The 20,996-nt window shown below is 38.4% G+C and overlaps 1 protein-coding gene and 1 non-coding gene across 11 annotated transcripts in view; one reads left to right on the top strand and one right to left on the bottom strand.

The window, feature by feature from the left end:
* PPP1R12B (protein phosphatase 1 regulatory subunit 12B) overlaps nucleotides 1-20,996 on the bottom strand; it is a 243,447-nt gene that overhangs the window by 190,086 nt on the left and 32,365 nt on the right. The gene's annotated exons all lie outside the window — the stretch shown is intronic.
* Nucleotides 4,334-4,440, top strand: LOC116559133. The gene has a single exon (XR_004272330.1). It is a non-coding gene; the product is annotated as a U6 spliceosomal RNA (small nuclear RNA).

Genomic DNA, 20,996 nt, shown 5'->3' with positions numbered 1-20,996 from the left:
CTGTCAGGTTGGGTGCAGTGGCTCACGCCTATAATCCCAACTCTTTGGGAGGCCGAGGCAGGTGGATCACCTGAGGTCAGGAGTTTGAGACTAGCCTGGCCAACATGGTGAAACACTGTCTCTATCAAAAATACAAAAACTAGACAGGTATGGTGGTACACACCTGTAATCCTAACTACTCAGGAGACTGAGGCACAAGAATCACTTGAACCCAAGAGGTAGAGGTTGCAGTGAGTCAGGATGGTGCCATTGCACTCTAGCCTGGGCCACAGAAACTCTGTCTCAAAAAAAGAAACAAACAAACCATCACTTGTTGGAATTTGGTATAATATCCAAGAAAAACAACTACACTTGTCTGAAGAGACTATTAAAATGCTCCTCCCTTTTCCAAATATATACCTTTGAGAGGCCAGATTTTATATACTTTCATCAAGATAATATATCACAACAGTGAATACAGACATTAAAAGAAATTTGTAAAAATGTAAAACAATATCATTATTTTTAATATGTCATTTATATTAACATGTAATGAGGGTCATCGTTGCTTTAGATTACTGAATAAGTAGATATTTAATAACTACATATTTTAAAAATTTCTCAGTAACATATAATAACCAATACAAACAAAGTCCTGTTAAATTTTGGGAGTCCTTAATGAATATATTTTTTAATATATATATTTTTTATTGCACTTTAGGTTCTAGGGTACATGGGTAGAACATGCAGGGTTGTTGTATAGGTACATACATGGCAATGTGGTTTGCTGCCTCCATCCCCCTGTAATCGATATCTGGCATTTCTCCCCATGTTATCCCTCCCCAACCTTCCTACCCACCGCTGTTCTGTATTCCCCCACAACAGACCCCAGTGTGCAATGCTCCCGTCCCTGTGTCCATGTGTTCTCGTTGTTAAACACCCACCTATGAATGAGAACATGTGGTGTTTTTTTTTTCTGTTCTTGTGTCAGTTTGCTGAGAATGACGGTTCCCAGATTCATCCATGTCCCTACAAAGGACACGAACTCATCATTTTTTATGGCTGCATGAATTTTTAGATATAAAGGAATCCTGAGATCAGTTTAATAACCACTGTCTTCAATCAAACATACCAAAAGATATTTCATGGTGATAATGAACACTATTTAAACAGCAAAAGGTTACTATGGAAAGAATTAAAGTTAGAACTCTAGAGGACCTTGTAGCACATATCATACCAAGAGAACTTACAGGAACTCCCTTCAGATATTAGAGATAAACCTCCTATCAATCCTGCCTAGAAAGGGATGAATGAAAAAAGGTTGATTTCATTTAGATGAAAGTTTAATTAGCTAACTTGGTTACAAAAAAGCATCTTTGTTAATTTTTCCCAAAATAATTGATACTCCTTTTACAGTTACTGAGATTAGCTAAAAATATCAATCTATGTTTGATTTGATGCTATATATTTCGCCAATCTGACCTTCTGGCCAATCTGACTGTTATAGCCAATACTCACAATGGTCTCGTTTTCAACAGCAGCTCCAGAAATTACATTTCTTCTATGATGTTTTCTTAGATTTATCAACTTTCACAAGCATACCCCATTCTTTACCACGTAAAATGTTTCATAATTATTCATCATATTTACACATGGTTCATAAGTATGTTTATCAATAAATTGGTCATATATTGTATGTCTGTGCATTTGCAATCCCATATGGCAAGGTCTAGCCAACTCATTGCAGAGTATCTCAACAAAAACTGTAAATAAATATTTTTATTTTATTTTTATTTTTCATAAATAAACATTTTTAAGTAAAAGGATGGAAGGGGACACTTTCAAAAAGGTACTGAAGTCCAAGAAGAAAAAGGTATTTTAAAGGTTGTACTAAAAACACTCTTTGCCCTTAATAATAACTCCTATATCAAGAAGGTCAAATGTGCCGTCTAAACCTGTGTAGGCCAGGACAGCTGGGTCAACTGCTTCTTGCTGGGTTGCAAAATTTCTTTGGCTCAGAAAGAACAATCTAAATGCTTAGCTCTAATGTCCACACTACTATCAAGCAGACTTTTGGAAGCTAGTGTTTTCAAGATCATTCTTTGGCCTTTAAAGACGACAGCAGCCACATTCCAGAGGCTCTAAAATAAGCCCAGCTAGTCCAGGTATCAAATGGGAGAAAAATTATCTTTTCTCTTTCCTCCCCCTTACTTCTCTTCTTTCTTAATCTCCTTCACCCCATCCTACTTCAGTTCTCTTCTTTTAAATTTTGTGATATTGTGTCTATAAATCTCAAATCCTTGATACAAAAAAAAATTTAAGACTGGGTCTTGCTGTGTTGCCAGGGCTTGTCTTGAACTCTTGGGCGTAAAAAGCCTCTTGCCTCAGCCTTCCAAGTAGCTGGGAATACAGGTACGCACATACCACTACAGCCAGTTTGATACAAAATTTTTATGAGAATGACATTCTAAGAAAGTTTGAGAGAACAACAACAAAACTAGCCTAATCTAAAAATGTAACGTGGTGATCATCAATCTGTGAAGAACCACCTTGGAGAAAATAAAGGAGGCCAAATGTTTAAATCATTCCCCATCCCTCCACAAAGTGAAGAATGATATTGTTAAAAACACCAGTTTTGGCCAGGCATTGTGGTTCACACTTGTAGTTCCAGCGCTTTGGGAGGCCAAGGCGGGAGAAGTCTGTGCAACATAGTGAGACTCCATTTCTATTTGTAAAATAAATAAAAGCACCAGCTTTGGAGTCAGACAGACCAGGGCTTGCATACCTGCTCTGCGGATATGTACAACCTAGAGTGGGGTATTTAACCTAACTTTTAAGTGTATGTACTCATCTATAGCATTGAGAATACCACCTACTTCCTAAGGTTTTGTAAAGATTTAAGGAGATAAGCCCTTGGAATAGTTCCTGACTTTGTTGTTGTTAAGGCAATAGTTTAACATACAGCTACTGCCTCAAGGGGAAAAAAAAAAAAAAGTACTTATTTCTCGCTGATCGCAGCCCTCCCCACCCCCAGTACCTTAAAGGAGGAAAGCTGTTTGGTTAAAAATGTCATTGAACTAACAAGATTCTGGAGCTTGTTTATAAGTCTAACTGCAGAAAAGTCCCTGTCTAATGTTCAGAATCCCATGGGTTCTTAAATTCAGGAGCTATATGAATAAAATAGTTGCACCTGGTTAAGATGGACGAGCATCATTGTTGTAGATGAGACCAATTAACAGAGTGGTAGGACACTCACTCTCATGAAGCACCTTGGAGTGACTGTTCTCTTGCTCTCTTTCTCTTTTTTTGCCTCTAGAAGAAGGAATATGACTAAAGCATGGATGAGAGACGCACAGTTCCTGAAAACCTTCTCAAGTGAATAACGACTAAATTTAGATGCCCTTCTGCCCACTCCATCTGCAGCTGTGCTGCTGACTCATTCACGACTGAAGCATGGTAGATGAGCAGATTCGCCCACTTATAAAACTACGTCCAGGGACATGAACTTCAACACCATGCCTCTACACAGAGCTATGCTCAACGTTCCAGAGAGAGGTCTTTCCTTTTCTCGGGAAGCAGGCTAAACAAGCTTTTGATGTTACCCAAGATAATGGGGAAATTCTTTGCATTTGGCCCAGATTCCTCCTGATGCAGTTTAAGTCCATTTCCTCCTATTTTGCATTCCTGAAGACACATCAAATTTTACTAAAGTAACAACGTGTTCTAAGCTCCTTAAGAAATAGAGATATGACTTAATTACTAGTCTGAAGGAACTATTTAGAAAAACTGCTAGGTAACAAATTAAAGCTTCCTAACGTCAGCATGTCACATTTGTCTGGCAATGACAATCTCCAAGGAAAAATACTTGATTTTACCAATAATCTGGGGAAAGAGCACTGTGATCTCACTACTGTACCTGATACTGCTCTCTCCATATCAAAGACAAAAGTGGCTGATGATCAATCAGTGCCAGGGTTAAATCTGGGAGTGCAGAGAAGGCCTTACAAAACAAAGCCTCCTCGGTTCCCAAAATAGCCTGCAACTGTCGCCACCAGCAAGTGCCAGCTTTCAGAGCTGACCTTGCTGTTGTGTCTCAGAATACCGCTAACACTACCTGCTTTGGCCTCAGAGCAACTCTCTTCCCCATAAAACCCAGCTCCAAGCGTCTGGGCATATGTTAGACTAGAAGCTGGGCTTAGTGCAGCCTAACACCTACTTATTTGGATTTTTCAGCCCACACTTTCCTTGATTTCAACAAATCATGCGGACAGAATTATTGAGGGAGTATATCAAAAAACACCACCAAAAGAGTAAAAACGCAGTCCACAGAGTGGGAGAAAATATTAGCAAATCAGTGCTCACTTCAGCAGTACATATACTAAAATTGCAACGATACTGAGATTAGCATGGACCCTACATAATAAGGATGACAAGCAAATTCATGAAGCATTTCATACTTTTATAAGCAAAAATATATGTACATAATAAATTTTTAAATTTCAAATTATATATCTGTTGAGGGATTAATATCCAGAGTATATCAAGAACTCCTAAAACTCAACAACAAAAAACTATCAACATGATTGAAAAATGGGCAAAAATGAATGGACATGTCTCCAAAGATATACAAATGACCAATAAGCATATGAAAAAATGCTCAATGTCACCAATGATTAGGGAAATGCAAATCAAAACTACAATGAGATACCACCTCATTCTTATTAGGATGGCTATTATCAGAAAAACAAAATAGGCCTGTAGTCCCAGTTACTTGAGAGGCTGAGGCGAGAGGATCACTTGAGCCCAGGAGATTGAGGCTGCAGTCAGCTATAACACTGCTGCACTCAAGCCTGGGCAACATGCAAGACCCCATTTCTAAAAATAAATAACAAAATATAAAAATGAAATTTTAGCAGGCAAGGACATTTTTCAAAAGTATTGGCAAGGATGTAGAAAAATTAAAGCCCTTGTGCACTGCTCAGGGGAATGTAAAATAGTATAGCCTCTATGGAAAACAGTATGGAAGTTCCTCAAAAAGTTAAAAATAGAATTTCTATTCTATTCAAAAATAGAATTTTAAGTTCAGAAGAATTCTGGGTATATACTCAAAATAACTGAGGCTGAGCATGGTGGCTCATGCCTGTAATTCTAGCACTTTGGGAGGCTGAGGTGGGTGGATTGCCTTAGCTCAGGAGTTCAAGACCAGCCTGGGCAACATGGTGAAACCGAGTCTCTACCAAAATACAAAAAATTAGCTGGGCATGTTGGCGCACGCCTGTAATCCCAGCTGCTCAGAAGACTGAGGCATGAGAATTCCATGAAGCTGGGAGGTGGAGTTTCCAGTGAATGGAGATTGTGCTACTGCACTCCATCCTGGGTAACAGAATGACACTCTGTTTAAAAAAAAAAAAAAAGAAGAAGGAAAGAAAGAAAAGAAAAGAAATAATAATAATTGAAAGCGGGATCTCAAAGAGATATTTGTACACCGATGTTCACAGCAGCCTTATTCACAAGAGCTTCAATGCGGAAGCAGTGGAAGAGCCCATTGATGGGTGAATGGAAAAGTGAAATACAGTATACACATACAATGTGTATATACCAGAGGGAATATGGCCCCGATGGCACCTTGATTTTAAACTTCTGGCCTCCAGAACTGTGAGAAAATAATTGAATAATTTTGTTACCAAGTTTGTGTTAATTTGTTACAGAAGCCACAGGAAACTAATAAAGTTGCCATAGAATAGGGAATCAGAACCTAGACAGTCTGCCATATCCTCAATCCCTACTAGTAGCTGAAAATCACAGCTGTAACTGATTCCTTCTTTGACAGATGAAAAGTGATCAATAAATTTATCATACAACTTTTTAAAAGACAACTACATTCAATAGAAACTTTTTAACCAATCTCTGGCTCAAATAGCAAAACCCTGAAAGAACTAATCATGGTTCTCACATGAAGCATTTTACTGAAGGTATTCTGGCTAAGGACTGAAATGGGGATAGAAATACTGATTGATGAGGTCCCCGTGAAACCCAGCATTTCTAAGCTCAAAGTCCCCTTGCCCCAACTAGGCAGCCAAGGAATCACACGCCAAGAAACTATACAGCTGTCCCTCAGTATCCATGGGAGACTGGTTGCAAGACCCCCTGCAGATACCAAAATCCACTGAGGGTCAAGTTTCTTAAATAAAATGGTATAGTATTTGCATATAACCTATGCACATCCTTCCTGATACTTTAAATCATCTCCAGATTATTTAAAATGTCCAATACACTGTAAGTACTACATAGTTATTATACTGTACCGTGTGTGTTTGTATTATTTTTATTAATATTAAATTTTTATTTTTTATTTTTCCTAAATATTTTCAATCTGCAGTTGGTTGAATCCATGGATGCAGAACCTGTGGATACGGAGGGCCAGTAGTACAAATAAATTAAAGGTGATAAAGAACTCAGTACATTTGGCAATCTCCACCATCAGGAGATCTTTACTACAGGAGGGCTTTAACATATTAGTAGTTAAGACTGACTGATGCAGAGCTTGAATCAATCCTTCCAAGTACCTGTCTCTCCATTCCAATCATGATATAATGTAACTACTGCTTAAGTGGGAATCATCACAGCAGTCTGCTCCAACATGACAGGTGACCCCAGCAACTGTCTGCCCTGTGTGAGAGACTCATAACCCTATTGGCAGAGACAGTTTGACACTCAAATGGTGAGAACTATATCTGATTACGTGCTTAGTGGTCAGGCAGGCTCCGGACACAGATCTGTACGCTTTCAAGAGAGACAGCCAAGAGAGAGCAGAAGTAAAGAATTTTCCATGAAGTGTCATACTGATTAAGATTTTGTTCTCAGTAAACTGGTGTATTACCTCAAGACTGCAAATGTTTACAAGTTGGGACCAGAGAACATCTTCCTTCAATTAAGAACAAGTATCATATTGCCTAAGAGTTAACAGTACTTAAGTTTCAAAAGTGTGTTCATTTTGGATTCTAACAAGCCCTTCCCTTGTTTCCCTTAATCTTCTCTATTCCCCATGCTTTTATTCGCCTAAATGAAGAAAACTTATTAGGCTGACTTACAACGTGGCAACTTTTGCACTACACATGGTTATACATGTCTGAGCTCTCGTCATCAAGCCATGTTTTTTTTTTTTTAAGTTGAGAAGAAAGAAGATGAAGAGATCAGAAAATGAAATCTGCATTTTTCTCAAAGCTCATGAGTCATATTCAAACAGAAGTTGTATAGTTCCAATCTCCAAATCTCTACTTTGTTACTTGCTGATAATTCCAATCTTAAGGAACAATAAATGTGGCCTACTAATTGTGATAAAAATCTCAAGTATGATTTTCTTTCAGATCAAAGGTGTCTACATAGCTAAGTAACTCTGACACTTACATATAAGTAAGAAAGTTCTGTTGAAATTGCCTTCTTACAAATTCTGCAAATAAGAGCTGAGACACGCTAAGTAATGGAATGATACACCTTAACAAACTTAATCAAACAGATTATTTGGAAAAAGCCTATTATAATAAAGTAGTAATGGAAGAAAAGAGTGTGGAAGCTGGAGCAATAAGCATTAGGACTTTTCATGTTACAAATGAAGAAACTCAGCCTTGGAAAAGTTAAATGATTCTCATTTAAGGTCACATATTCAGTCACAGAACCACCTAGATGCTGTCTACCTACCAATTTAGACATGTCTGAAATAGAGCTCATGGCCAGAGTCAAGAAACTACTTGGTTCATGGAACATTTTCAATGCTTGATACCATCTACCTAAATATAGCTTCATTTTAGTATATACAGTGTAAACTGATACTAGTCTAGCCCTCCAATAATTTTTTATGAGGAATGTGGCCAATTAGTCAACTTCAGTTGGTTACTCTTAACTAAACTACATGCAAAACACAAAGATCTCATTAAAGTGTTTTGGTTACCACTCTGTTTACTAGCATGAGTCTGGATTAGAAACCTCCTTCATATCTTGGCTACCTGTCTTAACCACAGCCCCCCAATGGTCTACCCTGCTGCCAAGTTGGCATGTAGAGTAAATTGTTGTCCCATGGAGAAGGATGTTTCTATTTAACTCCAGATCACTCTGTGCCCATAAACAAGTGTTTCACAAGCCACAAGAGCACAGCCTGAAAGCTATGGCATGGGCAATGCTCCATAGCTATCAAGTAAGCCTGAGGAAAAGAAGGAAGGCAATTCTGGGATCTGAGTTGAGTAAGGAGTGAATGCCACAAAGAAATTACAGGCAGTTTAAATCTGCAGAGACTATAAATCAGCACACCAATTACCCCTAAAAGGAGATATTAAGTAAAAGGTTATTCTCCCAGCATATTTTCATCAAGAGTTTTACATAGCAAAAGCAAATATTATCAGTCCATATCACTTATTGTCATGTCCCCTACATGTAGAGTACTACATGGTAAAAGATACGAGAGAAAGCAGTTTTATATCCCTACCCAGCACAGTACACAGTTAAGACTTCCTGAATTCAAATCCCAGGTCTACCAGTTAAGTAGTTTTGTGTTCTTAGAACAAGTTACTTCTGTCTGCTTCAGGTTCCTCAACTGTTAAATTATCATATCAATCATAAGAACTACTTCATGAAGTTACAATTAGGATTAAATGAGCTAATGTACATAAAAACACTTTGTTCCTGGCACATAGTGAAATGTTATGTGTTAGTTGCTATTATTATATTACCCTTGTATAGTCTTTCGCGTTAACAAAGCACCATCCTTTCTACACAAGAGGAAAAATGATATGCTTAAAATAAACATAAATATAGTTCTATGTAAGTAATATTATATTTAAATATAAATGTAAGCTCTATGTAACTTCCTGTACATGTGAACAGATCACAGTCAGGTTTCATTCATAAGGGACGACAAGTTAAGTAAAGTTAGGATTAGAGCAAAGGAAAAGCAATGGGCCAGGGCTCCAACGCTGACTCCCATAGCTGGTAAAGAAAGTTGAGGGGCTGTAGACTGTGTTTTACCATAACAGAGTCACTGGCTGCTGAGGGTCCATCAAGTCTAATTTTAGCACGAGCAGAAAATCTAAGAAGATAGATTTAAGTTCTGGATCGGACACTGACTCACATTACCAAAGAATAGGTTAAGAATTTGTCTCAGTAATCCGTGTTGCCTGACTGTAATATGCATTTCCATTTATTCATGTAACGAATACTTACTAAGGCCTGTACCACATTAGACTTGGTCTTCAGGCAGAGATGTAGGACTGAAAAATGATTAAGACTTTACCATTTAGTGGTGGAAAGAGACATGTAAATGATATAATGCAACAGAAATCATCTCTAATATAAAAGGAGAGGAAAGTACAAAGTGTTGCAGTGCATAGTAAGTAGTTACTAACTTGGTCCAGGGGTGATAGAAAACACCTCCCAGTATAAACATTATTTGAGTTATAAAAAAGAAAGGGAGCACTGAAACAGCAGCAATGAAAAGAATCTGAAGCAAAGAGAATAACATAAGCAAAGGTTTGGAAGAGAGAGAAAATGACTGTTTTTTGGCATAGTGAGAATTTGGTATGCATAGACTAAGAAAGGGGTGGAGGTATGCATAGAAATTTAAGTAGGGCTTCATTTGCTATACTGAGAAATTGAAACCTTACCCCAGGCTAGTGGAAAATAGAAGGAATTGTGGCTGGTAGGGTACACTGACAGCCATGAAGTTTCCTCTATCCCGTCCCATGATAAAGAGTTTCACCTGAGGCAACAGGGAGGTATTGTGGTTTTTAAACCAGAGTGATACTATCAGAATTGTATCTTAGAATGATAATTGCAGTGGGAACATGAAGATTGAACTGCTGGGAAGGAAAATTCATGAGAGATATCAGTGAGGAAATTGTAACCCAGGCTAAGAGAGGATGAGGTCTTGAAGTAAGGTACTGGCAGCTAAGACATTGTGAAGGACATGGATTTGAGAAGTACCCCTGAGGCAGAATGAACAAAACAGAGTCACTTAGAATGTCAGTGGTGAGAAAGGATATCATGGAGATTAAGAGCTTAGGACCGTGGGTGAATTGTGACATCACTTAGACAAAACAGGGAATATAAGGAAGTCTTAGAAGTCTTTTCTGTTTCTGATTCCCAACTAGTGCTAATTTCTCTTAAAGCCTAAGTGACTAACATCCAGGACTATATTTAAGCAGCAAGCTAACATGTACTGTTGCCCTTTGCATATTAAATAATCCTAAAGTGAGCCTAGAGAAATCAGTGCCAACCAGCCCAGTCTCACAGCTGTTCCCTGCCCCACAGCAAAGTCCTGGTTGGGTCAGTGTCATGAACACCATGGCATAGGCCTGGCAAGGCATTATTGTACAGCAGCCTTGTACAACAGGGGAACTGAGGTTACAGTATAAGGTCTCAGCTACAGCTGAAATCTCTTTAAAGGCACGTGTTAGTGATAACAATGGTAACTTTATAACTCAAGAGGACACCCCCAATTTCTTCTCAAAAATTGAAATCTTTAGAATAGAAAATGAGTTGGTAAATTAAAAATATATTGTTTGGCTCATATGGTATTTTAAAAATAAAAACTTTTTATAACTATCAAGCCAAAAAAAAGAAAAAATTTTTTGTACACGAAAATTCTATATTTGAAACTCCTTTTTTTTTTTTTTTAAAGAGACAGGGTCTTGCTATGTTGCCCAGGCTGGAGTGCAGTGGCTATTCACAGGCGTGATCCCACTACTGATCAGCACGGGATTTTGACCTGCTCCGTTTCCAACCTGGGCCAGTTCACCCCTCCTTAAGCAACCTGGTGGTCCCCCGCTCCAGGGAGGTCACCATATTGATGCCAAACTTAGTGCGGACACCCAATTGGCATAGCACACTACAGCCCAGAACTCCTGGGCTCAAGCAAACCTCCCGCCTCAGCCTCCCAAGTAGCAGTGACTACAGGCATGTGCCACTGTTCCCGGCTGAAACTCCTTTTTAAAAATTAGATTACCTTACAACACTGGGGCCAGATTCCCACAAAGTAACAACTGGTTGGAGTTGAGTAGCAGCTGCCTTCTTTAGGCATAACATGTGTTTCTCAGTACCCCAGGCCACACCTCTCTCTACTATATTACACCAAACCTGCTTTATTCATTTATATTACATGCCCATACCCTTCACTTTCTTATTTTCCAAAAAATTTTATTATGAAGATGTTCAAACACACAGAAAAGTTGAAAGAATCACAATGAACACCCATATACCCAAACAAGTCCACCATTATGCACTTGCTTTATCATGTACATTCCTTCATCCCTTGCTTTATCATCCCATCCCTTCATCATTCATCCCATTTCAGACATTAGTAATAATTTCTCCAAAGATTTCACTATAAACTAGAGTTTATAGTTTATAGTGAATTTTACTTGAAAAGAAAAATAATACTGTAAAGAGGTATTGTCAATACCTCTTTACAGTATTATTTTTCTTTTCAAGTAAAATTTACATAGTAAAAAGCACAAATCTTAAGTATACATTCACTAAGTTTTGACAAATGTCTGTATCTGCTACCCATCATTGTAGGTGTTTTGCATCTCTCAGGCATCTGACCCCTTGGACAGAGAACTGTTTTTCTACATTGCTCTAACCTCAGCATTGTTCGAGGCCAAGGAAATGCTAGCTATGAGTAGAAACATAGTTGATCTCTCTTAAAGCTGCATCTGGTTTCTGCTAGGCCTTAACAGTCCAAATCTGGGTATAATCAATTTTGTGTATCTGATAATATAAATTCACTACTGAGGCTGAAAACAGAAGACACACTAGAAATTAAGACTTTAGAAACCTAAATAACTTAGTTTTTTCCTGAAAGCATCAAGCACAATGACACAAAAAAACATGGCCTATAGTTCAAACTTCAGACTGCTATGTCCTAGTAAAAGGGAATTAGAATGAAAAATACAAACCAATAAATAACACGAACATCCCTTGAGATCACACATGGAAGAATTAGATTCTACTCTCCCTGACTAGATTAGTGGTAGTACCAGGTTAACAAGAAAAGCTTCTGTGATTTGGTTGGTATGACAAGGCATTCCTAAGCCCAGGAAAAGATCAGGAATAGCAAAACGGTAGAAACCTCATGTTCCAAAAATAGTATATAGATAGGTAAAAACATGAAAGAGGATTCAAGATTTATTGTTAAGGCAAAGACTTTCCATATAGCCTGGCAAAGCAATGGCATCCTTTTATGGAAATGAAAATGAGAAACGTCCTGTCTCCTTTGATGGTAAGGGCTTACTTATCTGCAATCAAATCCAAAACTCCTGGAGCACTTTGCTGGCAAGGTGCTCAGAATTAGGGGAAGCTTGCCAAGATGGAGAATTTCAGATACTGTCGCAGAGGCACCAAAGGTTAAGCAAAGAGTGTGTGTTACCTTGCTTTCAATCTGTCTCAACTGTCTCATTTACAGAGTGGCCTCAAGCCCAAACTCTGGACAACTGTGTATGTAGGACAGAGGTAGAGGAGAAATTTCAGAACAGAATGGAGGACATTACAACATGCTGTATTGGCAAAAGAGTCTGACTTTCATGTCACAGCCCATCCTAATCTTTCCACAGCTAAGTTTCCTAGCTATACAAGAGAAATACCAAACTTAACCTTTTTTTTTTATTTCAGGGTTGATGTGAGGGCACAAGATGACAAATATGAAAACAGACTTTTAAAAAGATAACTAATATATAAGTCCAAGTATTGCTATTAATGTACGATCCTCTTTGTGTTAATTAATAAAACAAAATATACTGTGAGGCAGTATAGTGCATTGATTTAGAGCAAACTTTCTGTGTAAAGAGCCAAATAGAAAGTACTTTACTTGGGAGACCAAGGTACATGACTGCTTGAGGCCAAGCGTTCAAGAACAGCCTGGGCAACACTGTGAAACCCTATCTCTACAAAAATTTAAAATTAGCCAGGTATGGTGGTGTACAACTGTAGTCCTAGCTATTCAGGAGGCTGAGATCAGAGAATTGCTTAAGCCCAGGAAGTCAAAACTGTAGTGAGGTATGATCATGCCACTATACTCCAGCATGGGTGACAGAGCCTGGCGCCGTCTCTAAAAAAAAACAAGAAAAAAAGAGAAAAAAGAAAGAAGTACTTCATACTTTGCAGCTAATAGTCTTTTGCAAACATTGGATAAGTTTCACATATCACAAAATAATTTACTTCTTTTTCATTTTTTCAGCTAATTAAAAATGCAAAGACTATTTTTAGCTTATAGGCTGCACAAAAACAGGTAGTGTGCTGGATTTGCCCATGAGCTATAGTTTGCTAACCCCTGATTTAGAGCACTGGCCAGAAAGTTTGAATTCAAATGTCAGCTGAGGAACTTAATAGCTATAAGACCTTGTATAAGTTACTTAACTTCTTTCTGCCTCAGTTACCCCATCTTTAAAATGGGAATAACAGTAATATTTATTTCTTAGTATTATGATGAAGATTACATGACTTTATATGGGCACAGCAGTTGGAACAGTGTCTGGCACATGCCTATTGCTGTTAGTTATTAAAAACCATTTCCTCTAACAATTCTGCAAGTGTGCCACACTTTCACATGCCTCCATACATTCACACATGCTGCTTCCTCTGCCTGGAATGCATTTTCCTGTTTAGAGCTTCTATATGGTCTGAAAGACTTAGTTTAAACATAACCTTCTCTATGAAGCCTGCCTTGACTGTTCTACACATCCTAGCAGACACTAGCCACTACCACCAGTTTCCCATTACCTATTGTAGTATATTGGATTTTACTGTAGTTATCTTTGATAGGTCAAATTCTCAGCAAGACTCCTTGTATGCAGTGTCTATGACTTACTAATTGTGTCCCCAGGTCATAGAATAGTGCTTTACACACACAAAGCATGTATTCACTTAATATATTAACAATACAGAAAGCAAACTAATAGGTTAATAACGAGGATACTAGTTATGAGCCATAAAAAAGAACAAAATCATGTCCTTTCCAGCAACATGGATGCAGCTGGAGGCCATTATCCTAAGTAAATTAACACAGGAACAGAAAACCAAATTCTGCATGTTCTCATTTATAAGTGGGAGCTAAACATTGTATATTCATGGATATAAAGATGCAACAGTAGACACTGGGACTATTAGATCAGGAAGGGAGGGAAGAGAAAGGGAGAGGGACCAGGGATGAATAACTACTGGGTACTACACTCACTGAATGAGTAATGGGATCAATTCATACCCCAAACTTCAGCATCATACGATATACTCATGTAACAAACTTGTACATGTACCTCCTGAATCTAAAATAAAAGTTGAAATTATAAAAAATAAATAAAATAAGACCTTTTTAATCTATCATGAAGAAAAAGAAATCAGGCCCGGTGCGGTGGCTCAAACCTGTAATCCCAGCGCTTTAGGAGGGTCAGAAGGCAGGGTTATTTGAGACCAGCCTGGATAACAAAATGAGATCTCATCTCTACAAAAAATTTTAAAATTCCCTGGGCATGCTAACACATGTCTGTGGACCCAGCTACACATGAGGCTAAGGCAGGAGGGATCACTTAGGTCCAGGAAAACGTGGCAATGAGGTTGCAGTGAGCCATGTACACATCACTACACTCCAGCCCTAGGTGACAGAGTGAGACCCTGTCTCAAAAAAAAAAAAAAAAGAAAAGAAAGAAATCACCTAGTTATATGACAAATGTGAATATAATTAAATATGAAAATAATTTCTAACCTCCTATTTTGAGTAAAATTGGCCATGTTAATATTCATCCCCAGGCATATCCAGTGAGCATCCACAGGTTGTCTTGGTGCTATTAGTTGGTAGCAGGTATCTGAGAATTCACACATTGATAATCACAATACTAGCTTTTAGAGATTCAAAAGCCCATCTCCCACCTCAATTTACAAAAAAATGTGTTTAGTAGTGAGGGGAAAAGGAAATAAAATAATGAAATGTGAAATTTCCACCAATAAAACAATGTGTATAGCAAAAAGCAAGAAGTTAACAGAATGAAAGCCCTTTTCTGTGCCTGCTCTTAAGCTTTTAAGGAAATAGTCAATCATCAAAAGGCTTCACCAAGGCCACTGAGAGAAGTATGCTTTCTCAGTTTGCCAGGATTCTAACTAAAACAGAGTTACTTGGGCAACATAAGACACCTTTGCTACTCTCAACCTGCCAAGGGTGTTGTACCCCTCTACTTAGACTTCTGCCAGGCAAGCTATGATACTGTGCCCAAATGATCCTGTGCCAGATGCAACAATCCCTCTAACAGAAGGTTCCTTGTGTCTACTAATACTAGGCTAACCAGCATGCCTGGCATACTGTCTCTTAAAAAAAATCAAAGCTGTTTTGGGAGAACAGGTTAAAGGAGGAAGGGACTCCAACAACTAAATAGTGAATATTTTCCAAAAGGCAATTTAATATCATCAAAATAAACTGAATGCTATAATAATGAAGAGAGTCCAGTGAAGATTCAGATCGCAGCCCCCAGGTGACACTAACATGACAGTGAGGATGAGGATGAAGTAGGAGCTTTCCATTGGCTAAGTTTCCTAAGTTAATGTCACATATGTAAAAATCCCAGCTGTTTGCTGTGGAAATAATAACATTAGAATCTGTCTGTCCTTGGGCTTTTGTTTTTGCTTCTTTTATTTAATGTGTGTGTGCATGTGTGTGTAATGCACTGGCTGAGAATCATCCATTTTTCCAAAGGTCAATTTCTCTCTTTCAGAGTACGAGATCATATACTATGAGAATGTGCCAAATTTAAGAAATGTGGCATACTGTCTCCTAAAAAAATAAGATGTATAGAAAATCCTTTTTAGCTGGGTGTAATGGTGCACACCTGTATTCCCAGCTACTTAGGAAACTGAGATGGGAAAATTGCCTGAATCCGGGAGGTGGAGGTTGCAGTGAGCCAAGACCGCACCACTGCACTCCAGCCTGGGTGACAGGGCTCCATCTCAAAAGTAAAAAAATAATTCCGTTAAGACTATGCTGTATTCTTGCCAGTGCCATTGTTATTACTACTACTATTGTTGTCATGATTTTCTAGGGTGCCAGGAAATAGCTTCATGTATAGTATTTGATTATTGATGAATTTGGACATTCTCAGAATTGCTAACTCATGGGACAGTAACGTTAGACACACTATTATCAACAACTTTTTTTCTTCCAATATATTACTTTTATCTGATGAAAAGTATTCAGCTTTCTTACATTTTAGAGCTAGATTAATTTCAATGGGATAATAAAAATAAGTTATAATGCTATCCTTTCTTCCAAAAAACTCAAATTTTAAACATATTCCCATGGGTCTTCCCAAAAGTCGTCTAAGGAAGGGAAAGGTTGAGGAATGTGATAATAATGGTGATAGCAGCCAATATTTTTTTCTGGTCTATTTGAAGCTGGGCATGTGGACAAGAGCTGGCAAGAGAGTAGAGTGAAAAGACAGCCTACCACCAAGCTATGAGAAATTCTGGCATTTAAAAACCATGTAGGAAAGGATGAGTGAGCAAAAATGGTATAAACCAGAGAAGAGAAAAGAAAAAGAAATTTCATTTTCTTGGAAGCCATAGGATGAAAGGCAATTTAATATCAATTTATTATCATGGAAGCCATAGGATGAAACCAGGAGGCAGAGTCGCAGTGAGCTGAGACCACGCCACTGCACTCTAGCCTGGAGGACACAGAGAGACTGTCTCAAAAAAAAAAAAAAAGGAAGAAAGAAAGAAAGAAAAGAAAAGAAAGGCCGGGCGCAGTGGCTCAAGCCTGTAATCCCAGCACTTTGGGAGGCCGAGGTGGGTGGATCACGAGGTCAAGAGATCGAGACCATCCTGGTCAACATGGTGAAACCCCGTCTCTACTAAAACTACAAAAAATTAGCTGGGCATGGTGGCGCGTGCCTGTAGTCCCAGCTACTGAGGAGGTTGAGGCAGGAGAATTGCTTGAACCCAGGAGGCGGAGGTTGCGGTGAGCCGAGATCGCGCCATTGCACTCCAGCCTGGGTAACAAGAGCGAAACTCCGTCTCAAAAAAAAAAAAAAAGAAAAGAAAAGAAAACAAAATGTAATAGCCAACCAAGATTTCCAATCACAGTTTAGGTTTAGTCACGGTTCTCCAAGTACATGACTACTAGATTTGGGGGAAGGTATTTCTTCAACCTGTTAAGTTCAGCCCCACAAAAAGGTAATGGGATGATTTCCCTTCTCAGTTGTAATCAGAGAAATTAGATGAAGTTTTTCTCTCAGACCAGCTAAACTTTTCTCCATTGATTTGTTTCCCCAAGTATTTCATTAGAAAAAAAAAATTATGATTTCCCAGCCTGGCCAACAAGGTGAAACCCCATCTCTACTAAAATACAAAAAATTAGCCAGGCATGATGGCAGGCACCTGTAGTCCCAGCTACTCAGAAGGGTGAGGCAGGGGAATTGCTTGAACTCAGGCAGCAGAGGTTGCAGTGAGCCAAGATCATGCCACTGCACCAGCTTGGCAACAGAGCAAGACTCCATCTTAAAAAAAAAAATTATGATTTCTCAGATTAAAGGGTCCTAGCAGATTTTAACCCTTGCCTTTATGAATCTTAACAATCTCTTCCAAATAGTTGAGGTGGTCCTATCTCCCAGATCTTTTTAATAATTCAGTTTAGAAAACTGGAGTCTAACTTTATCTGACCTGTAGCTAACTGGAACTTACATCCTTAGGGAATGATTTAAAAAAAAAAAAAAAAAAAAAGATTTGATTCCCTGTAGTGGTTAGCTATTCAGGAGATAGTGATAGCTAAGTATTGCCTTCTCTCCTCTAAGAGATTAAGATAACCAACTAGTAATCCCAGCACTTTGAAATACAAAATATTAGCCAGGCGTGGTAGCACAAGCCTGTAGTCCCAGCTACTCCGGAGTTTGAGGTAGGAGAATCGCCTCAACCTATGAGGCAGAGGTTGCAGTGAGCCAAGATGGCGCCATTGCACTCCAGCCTCGGCGACAGAGAAAAAAAAGACAAAAAAGGTAAACAACTAGGACAGGGGAGGAAGAAGCCTCAATTCTAAACCTCATCAGAGATAAAAACAAGTTTTTTGTGGTAGGTTAAAATTTTGATTTTTTTTTTTGTTTGTTTTTCTATTTTACACACAAATAGACATTCAAGTTCTCTAAAGAATGTTTCTTGGCTGGGCGCTGTGGCTCATGCCTGTAATCCTAGCACTTTGGGAGGCCAAGGCAGGTGGATCACTTGAGGCCAGGAGTTCAAGACTAGCCTGGCCAACATGGTGAAACCCTGTCTCTTAAAAAAAAAAGAATATTTCTTGTTTCCTAGAAAGTGCCTAACATATAGTAAATATTTAATATGTACATTTTTAAGTAAATGGATGAATGACTGGATGAACAAGTGAACAAACTCTCTCATCTTCCTTAAGCTTCCATAATAAACAACTAGTCCTTCGGCTTCTCCCTCTGATCACTCCTTATTTTTCCTCTTTCTATTCCAAAATATGTAATTTCCCCAAGGGTCAGACCTCAGTCTTCTGCTTGTCTCAACAATGAGAGCGTGTCTTTCATAATTTTTAACATTGGTTCAATCATTCAAGCAGTATGCTGGGTACTGAGGAGAAAAAGATGATTGAGAAAATTATGCTTCCTGTCATCAAGAACTCACACTATAGCATAAGAAAAGTCAAATATAAATTTGTGTAAGATAATATCACCTGTGGTTTGCTAAACCAGCAACAAGAACAATGTGTTATGAGAACAAGAAGGAAGGATGAATAAATTCTGACAGGGTAAACTTCACAGAGGAAGTGACACCTGAGTCAAGCCTGGAAGTGATTAGGAGGGTTTTACCATAAGCAAAGAGAACAGCATCAACAAAAAGTTCATGAGGAGTGCTCAGGAGGTGGCAAATAATAAACGTGAAGGTATGTGAGTGAGGTTGAGGAGTGGAAGGGAAAACAACTGGTAAGACAGGTTGAAAGCATTTTAGATGCTTTTTTACTCTGCATGTGAATAGCTTCAAAATGCAAAATTGCATCAGAATCTCTGAGATACCTGGTAAAAATACAGATTCCTGTGCTCTACTCCAGATCGACTAAATGGAAATTTCCAGAGTTGGGGCTGAGGCACCAGTATTTTTCTTTAATTCTCTCCATTCTTAAACAGATAGAATCTGTATTTAATAAGTATTCTGATGTATAACCAGGCTTGAAAGCCACTGCTGGATTGTTTTTTAAAGAAAAGTTATATTATTAGATTGGTATTTTAAAAATAACAAGGTACTACTAGAAATAGACTGTAAAGATATAAAATTAGGGGAAAAAAATAGACCTATGGCAGTCTATGGCAATGATGCATTCATTTATTCAACAAGAATTTTAAAAATACCTGCTATGTACCTACAAGTTTGCATAAGGATGACATTCTCAACTAGAATACTAGCAGTATAAATGGAGACAAGAAGACAGAGTTAAGAGACATTACACAGAACTGACACAACTTGGTAATTCCGTAGATGGTGGAGATGGGGACGTAGGGAGCAAATCCCACTTTTCATCAGTGATTTCCAAACTTGTATAAGCATCTGAATAAAAGAATCAGGCTCTTTGAAGGATACAGTTCAGCAGTCTTTATTTTTAACATGTGCCTCCAGGTGATTCTCATGCAGTCAGAGGGGACTCAACTGTGGAATTGTCAATTGGGAATCAATGCCTTAAATGACTGAGTGGCTGATGATACTTCAAGAAGAGAAAACAAGAGGAGGAGCAACAGATTTTGTGATAGGATGAGAACAATTTTGCTCTGGAAATACTGAGACCGAGAGAAACCTGTAAGACATCTATATCAAGATGTCTAATGGGTGGCATTTCTAATGGAAATGCATTTGGAGTCCAGGAAATAGGCCAAGTCTAAACAGGTCAGGGTCAGACAGATCTCAACATCCTTAGTACGTAAGTGATGGATGAGGTTATGGGAGTGCGTAAGGTTACAAAGAAAGAAAGAATATAGAGAATGTGGGCTGGAGATAGAAATCTGGGCAAACAGTGGGCAATGGAAGAGGAATAGTGAGCAGAAGAGTGATTCAGGAGGTAAGAAGAGAATCTGGGGGGAAAAAAGCATAGTTTTGGAAGCAAAAGAATAAGAGTTTTCATTCATAAGGAGATCAAGTAGACAAAATGTTATAAAATGCTCCAAAAGGATAAGAATTAGGATGGCCAGGTAAGGTGTCTCAAGTCTGTAATCCTGGCACTTTGGGAGGTTGAGGCAGGCGAATCACAGCCAACATGGTGAAACCCCGTCTCTACTAAAAATACAAAAATTAGCCAGGCATGATAGTGCATGCCTGTAATCCCAGCTACTCGGGAGGCTGAGGCAGGAAAATCACTTGAACTCTCGGGAGGTGGAGGTTGCAGTAAGCTGAGATTGTGCCATTGTATTCCAGCCTGGGTGATAGAGCGAAACTCAGTCTCAAAAAAATAAATAAAATAAAATAGAATTAGAAGAATGATAAGGTGTGGCATTTAGGAAGTCTGTCTTGACCTTTGAGGAAGCAGTTTCAGTATAATGGAGCAAAGTAGAATATAGGGTTTACACTACTACTTAAAGGGAACTTGAAGAGAAAGGAAAGAGATAGGTCAGTGATTTGCAAGAGAGTTAAGACTGAAAGAAAGTTCTTTTGGTGGCCATTTTTATTATTAAGAATGAAGACCAAAAAAAAAAAAGAATGAAGACATATTGAGGCAAGGAAAAGAAAAAGGGAGCAGGAGAGAAGAGAGTGAAGATATAAATGAAGAGATAATTGATCTACTATCCTAGAAGAGGCAGAAAGGATGGCATTAGCCTGTAAAAGGAGGAATGATAACAAAGATAATCTGGAGGTGAAGAGGAAAGTGCTGAATGTGTGTCTTCTTTTTTTTTTTTTTTTTTTGTAAATGAGAAAAAGAACCAGTGGGAATGATTGAAACATTGGTGAGAGGTAATAAAGACCAGGATGGGAGTATTTTATACAACAAAAACACA

The sequence above is a fragment of the Sapajus apella genome, unplaced genomic scaffold, assembly GCF_009761245.1.
Source record: "Sapajus apella isolate SASKATOON/1434 unplaced genomic scaffold, GSC_monkey_1.0 scaffold22, whole genome shotgun sequence".
Classification (NCBI taxonomy): domain Eukaryota; kingdom Metazoa; phylum Chordata; class Mammalia; order Primates; family Cebidae; genus Sapajus; species Sapajus apella.
The sequence above is the reverse complement of the archived record's forward strand: the minus strand, read 5'-3'. Positions and strand labels throughout refer to the sequence as shown.